General features: G+C 49.8%; 1 non-coding gene across 1 annotated transcript; it reads left to right on the top strand.

Annotated features, from left to right (window-relative positions):
• Positions 1-3,922: 3,922 nt before the first annotated feature.
• Positions 3,923-3,995, top strand: TRNAE-UUC. The gene has a single exon. It is a non-coding gene; the product is annotated as a tRNA-Glu (tRNA).
• The last annotated feature ends 1,491 nt before the right edge of the window (positions 3,996-5,486 follow it).

Below are 5,486 nucleotides of genomic sequence, written 5' to 3'. Positions count from 1 at the left end.
AGACAAGCTGGGTACACTATGGTGCTTTCAGCCAGCTCTCCTGCTGGCATTATTAGGTCCATAAACTCTCCTAAGATTCTATGAGCCAAATGGCCTCTCTCCCCGCACAATACCCTCAAGCCCAGGCCCCGACTTCCGTGAAGGGGAGGGATGCTGGCAGCTGAAATGCGATGCTGCGGTCACATGGCCACCTCTAGGATGCCTTAGGGCAGCTGGAGGTCAATAAAATGTCTTGGAATCCTGCCCGCCAGACCCCATCTATGCCTGTGGTCCCTGGGACTTTAGTGAGAACACAGCTTGTAAGATGGGGAGAAGGCCCACTGCACAAAACAGATGCCTGTTAACTAGGAAGTGTTCACAGGCGACCACAGCGGAGTTGCGAGGTATTTATGCAGTCAGGAAACAGACCACCAGGGAGGGAAGGGAAGGAGGAGGAGCAGCGGTGGGTCCCCAATGCGGCCTAAAAGGAAAAAAGCACGAATGACCCAGCTCGATCTTAAAGAGCCTGCCGGGGGCGCCAGGACCCACCAGGGCTCCGGGCAGAACCTGGGTGCAGGTGCTGTCTGTGGATCTTCACCTGCAGCTCGGAGCTCCTGCCGTGACTGTACCGATATGCATCCCTGAGCAGCCCCTCTCCCTATCGGATATGCCCTTGAATCTCCCGGGGATCTTGTTAATATGCAGATTCCTTATCCCTGGGTCAGGATTGGGGGTCCAAGATTCTGCATTTCTGAGAAATGGCAACCCACTCCAGCACTCTTGCCTGGAAAAGTCCATGGACTGAGGAGCCTGGTAGGCTACAGTTCAAGGGGTCGCAAAGAGTCGGACACGACTAAGCGACTTTTTCTTTCTTTCTTCCTTCCTCCCTTCCTTCCTCCTCCTTCCTTCCTCCCTTCCTCCCTTCCTCCCTCCCTCCCTCCCTCCTCCTTCCTTCCTTCCTTCCTCCTCCCTTCCTCCTCCTCCCTTCCTCCTCCTCCCTCCCTCCCTCCCTCCCTTCCTCCCTCCCTTCCTCCCTTCCTCCCTCCCTCCCTCCCTTCCTCCCTCCTCCTCCTCCCTTCCTCCTCCCTCCCTCCCTCCCTCCCTTCCTTCCTTCCTTCCTCCTCCTTCCTTCCTCCCTCCCTCCCTCCCTCCCTTCCTCCCTCCTCCTTCCTTCCTTCCTTCCTCCTCCTTCCTTCCTCCTCCCTCCCTCCCTCCCTTCCTCCCTCCCTCCCTTCCTCCCTCTCTCCCTCCCTCCCTCCCTTCCTTCCTTTCTTTCTTTCTTTCTCAGATGATATTGATGCCGCTGGTCCCTGAACACTTTATTAGGAAGAGAGCATCTTGGGCCCCACCCCAGGCCTAGGGAATCAGAGTCTGCATCTCTTCACATCCCCAGGGGACTCACATGCACATACAATTTCAGAAGTTCTGTTCTAGACACTACTTACACGTCGGAAATCAGAACAAGGGCATCAGAGAACTTCACGCCCAAGAGCCATGCTTGGTACCCATGAAATGAGCCAAAGTAGGGAGCATGTGAAGCCATCACCTTTGAGTTTCTGCTGTCAGGGAGCAACTCCATCACAACGACAGATGCCGCCAGACTGAACACCTGGCAGGTATTGCTTGCATAAAGGAAAAGACAGAAAAGCATTTCAAAAGTTTACCCACTGATAGAAAAATGTAAGTATTACCAGCAAAAGGAACCACTAAATGAGTAAGAAATGAAAGTTGATCTATGCTTTATCTAAAGAAAGAAAAACAAAAAGCAAAAAAAAAAAAAAGAAGAAGAAAAAGAACACAGAACAGGGAAGACCCCAGTACAAGCTCAGTTTTGCCACTAACGGGTGCGTACACACCTTCGGATTTCCCGGTGGTTCAGTGGTAAAGAATTCACCTGCCAATGCAGGAGACACAGGAGACTCAAGTTTGATCCCTGTGTCGGGAAGCTCCCCTGGAGGAGGGCATGGCAACCCACTCCAGTGTTCTTGCCTGGAGCATCCCATGGACAGAGGAGCTTGGTGGGCTGCAGTCTGCAGGGTCGCCCAGAGTCGGGCACGCCTGAGCGACTGAGCATGAGCACAGACCTTTGGTGAGACTCGATCTGCCCAAACTTCAGTCTGTTTGTCCCTAAAACTGGGCATCTGTGTCCACAACTCATTCCCAGTTCTAAGAATCTAAGCTTTCAAAATCAAAGCTTTACATTTTGATGCTTTGCTGTGATTTTCAGGGTAGACTTAAACAGATGCATTTCAAATATCGTTTTTGGAAAAAGTGTGAACTGGAAAGACAACCAAAGAATGTAAGAAAATACTTGTAATGAGGTTTTTTTCAGTTGGGGCTTATCCAAAAAGAGTTGCTATGAATATTTGTGTACAGATTTTTTTGTGTGAACATAAATTTTCATTCTCCAGAATAAATGCCCAGGAGTAAAATTTCTGGGTCTGTGAAAATCCCGTGTTTAGTTTCATAAGAAATTGCCCAGCTATTTTCTGGAGCAGCAGTGCCCTGCTGCGTCCTCAGCAGCGACTGGGGAGGGATCCAGTTTCTCCGCGTTCTCCTCAACACCTGGTCTTGTCACTCTTTTACTTTAACCCTTCTGATAGATTCTGCAGAGATATCTCGTTGTCATTTGCATTTGCATTTCCCTGATGGCTACTGATGCTGAACATCTTTTTTTGTGCTTACTTGTCATCTGGATTCAGAGAAATATCTCTTTGTGTCTTTTGCCCACTTTCCCTCCTTTTAACTGAATTTGACTACTAAAAAGCTCTGTGCTGCTCTTAGAAGAATAAGAAACATGTATCCCTGCCAGAAAAAAAAAAACAAGAGACATGCATCCTCAGACATTCACGGAAAGACCTGCAGAAACGACCATGAAAAGCAGTTGAACTTATTAAACAGTCATTGTCGAGAAGAGCATTCCGAAGGCGGAAGCCAAAGTCTCAGTGGTTCCTGCCAGATTTCAGAAGGCTCCAGAAGAATATTTCTGTACGATGCTCTTCAACAAGTTAGCATGTGTTCTTATTTGGGCGGTGTGTGTAGGGTGGGGTGGTGCGAGGAGGGGCGTGTTCATAATTAGGCTAACATGTCCTAGAGCCTCCATCAGAATTCCGACCACATTCTAATACCCAGTGCTGATTCTAATACCTGGTGCTGTGAGCAGCGTGCTAAGATTCTATTTTGGTGGAAAACAGACATTAGGGAGCCCTGGTTTACCATTTTCCAGGCCACAATCGTTTCTTCTCTGCTCTGTGTTGCAGCATTCTGGACGATGCCTGGGCATTCCAGAAAGGAAACAGGCTGGCATTGCTTTCTTTCAGAGAAACCCCAGGGCTGGGAGCAGGAACTCCTGCAGCCCCTCTGAGCAGGGGCAGGGGGCCCACAGTGAACGCAGGTCACGGGGCAGCTCATGGCATGGCACCCTCATCCTTAGCCTCACTCTTCACAGCAGCCGCAGAGATGGCAACCACCCAAGTGCCCAGCGGTGGAAAAAGGGATAAACAAAATGCAGTCCGTACACAATTCAGGTTTGGAAAGGAAGGGGATCCTGACAGAGGCCGCAACACACATGAACCTTGAAGACGTTAAGGTGAGTGAAGCAGTCAGTCATCAAAGGACAAACAGTGTGTGATCCCACTTGTGTGAGGTCCCTGGAGGAGGCAAAGCCACAGAGACAGCGAGGAGGAGGGTGGCTGCCTAGGGCTGGGGGAACGAGCATGGGAAGCTGGCGTTTGATGGGGACAGAGCTTCGGTTTGGGAAGAGGAAAAAATGCCCTCGAGAGGATGGTGGTGATGGTTGCCCAATGATGTGCGTGTACTTAAAGCCACTGAACTACACGTCTGTGTGTGTTAGTCACTCAGTCATGTCTGACTCTTCGCAAACTACACGTTTAGAAATGGTTAAAATGGCAGATTTCATGTTATGTATATATTCCCACAGAATTCCCTGGTGGTCCAGTGGTTAGGACTTAGTGCTTTCACTGCTCTGGGCCCAGGTTCAATCCCTGGTCAGGGAACTAGGATCTCACTTATTTATTTTTAGGGGGGCTCCAAAATCACTGCAGATAGTGACTGTAGCCATGAAATTAAAAGATGCCTGCTCCTTGGAAGAAAAGTTATGACCAACCTAGACAGGATATTAAAAAGCAGAGACATTACTTTGCCAACAAAGGTCTGTCTAGTCAAAGCTATGGTTTTTCCAGTAGTCATGTATGGAAGAGAGAGTTGGACTATAAAGAAAACTGAGTGCTGAAAAATTGATGTTTTTGAACTGTGGTATTGGAGAAGACTCTTGAGAGTCCCTTGGACTGCAACCAGTCCATCCTAAAGGAAATCAGTCCTGAATATGCATTGGAAGGACTGATGCTGAAGCTGAAACTCCAGTACTTTGGCCACTGATGTGAAGACCCTGATGCTGGGAAAGATTGAAGGCAGGAGGAGAAGGGGCCAACAGAGGATGAGATGGTTGGATGGCATCACCGACTCAAAGGACTTGAGTTTGAGCAAGCTCCAGGAGATGGTGATGGACAGGGAGGCCTGGCGTGCTGCAGTCCATGGGGTCGCAGAGTCAGACAAGACTGAGTGACTGAACTGAGCTGATATATTCCTACAATTTTTTAGAAAAGAAAAGGTGGGTTCTTCACGTTCAGACTCACATTGATCTCATCTTGGACAGGTGACTGTCCAGGTCTGCTCAGAAGCAGCCTGGTTCTGATTCCCCAAACCTCCAGGAAAGAATAAAGTGTAACAGCCTGGCAGCCAGTTCTCATTGCCTTAGGAAGCCAAGATGCCTTCCTGTTTGCCAGCAGCAGGGGCCGGCTTGATCAGACCCACTGGCAACCCTCCTCTGCCCTTCAAAGCAGAAGGAAAAATCGGCTTTAGAGTAGGAATTTAATGGAAATTCAGGTCTTGTTGGCAGATGAGAGATTTGATGAATTTTTCCTTATCTTCCCCATGCTTGATGGACTTAGCCTTGGGGGATTCTAAGCATTAACTTGGTTCAGATATCAAAGGCTTCCAAGCAGGAATGGACCCTGGAGATGGTTTAATCCAAGCCCAGCTGGGGAAAGAGACTGCACAGGACAGCAGGAAAGGACAGGCCCAGGCCACTGCCCTCTGACCTCCATCCACATGTGGGCTTTTTGTGCTTCTTTTATCACACCATCTAGACACCCAGAGACGGTCTTTATTACAGTCAAAGACCCCTGGGAGGAAACACCTGACTTCTCACCTGTGTCAGGCATGAGCACGCGTGCTCAGTCGTGTCTGACTCCCTGCAACCCCATGGACTGTATCACGCCAGGCAAGAAACACTGGAGTGGGTTGCCATTTCCTCCTCCAGGGAATCTTCCCAACCCAGTGGTCGAACCTGAGTCTCGTGCATTGGAGGCGGATTCTTTACCACGGGGCTGCCTGGGAAGCCCCTGTGTGCTGCTGCTGCTACTGCTGAGTCACTTCAGTCGTGTCCGACTCTGTGCAACCCCAGAGACGGCAGCCCACCAGGCTCC

Source organism: Bos indicus x Bos taurus, chromosome 3 (genome assembly GCF_003369695.1).
Source record: "Bos indicus x Bos taurus breed Angus x Brahman F1 hybrid chromosome 3, Bos_hybrid_MaternalHap_v2.0, whole genome shotgun sequence".
NCBI lineage: Eukaryota > Metazoa > Chordata > Mammalia > Artiodactyla > Bovidae > Bos > Bos indicus x Bos taurus.
This window is presented reverse-complemented; position numbering and strand designations above follow the sequence as displayed.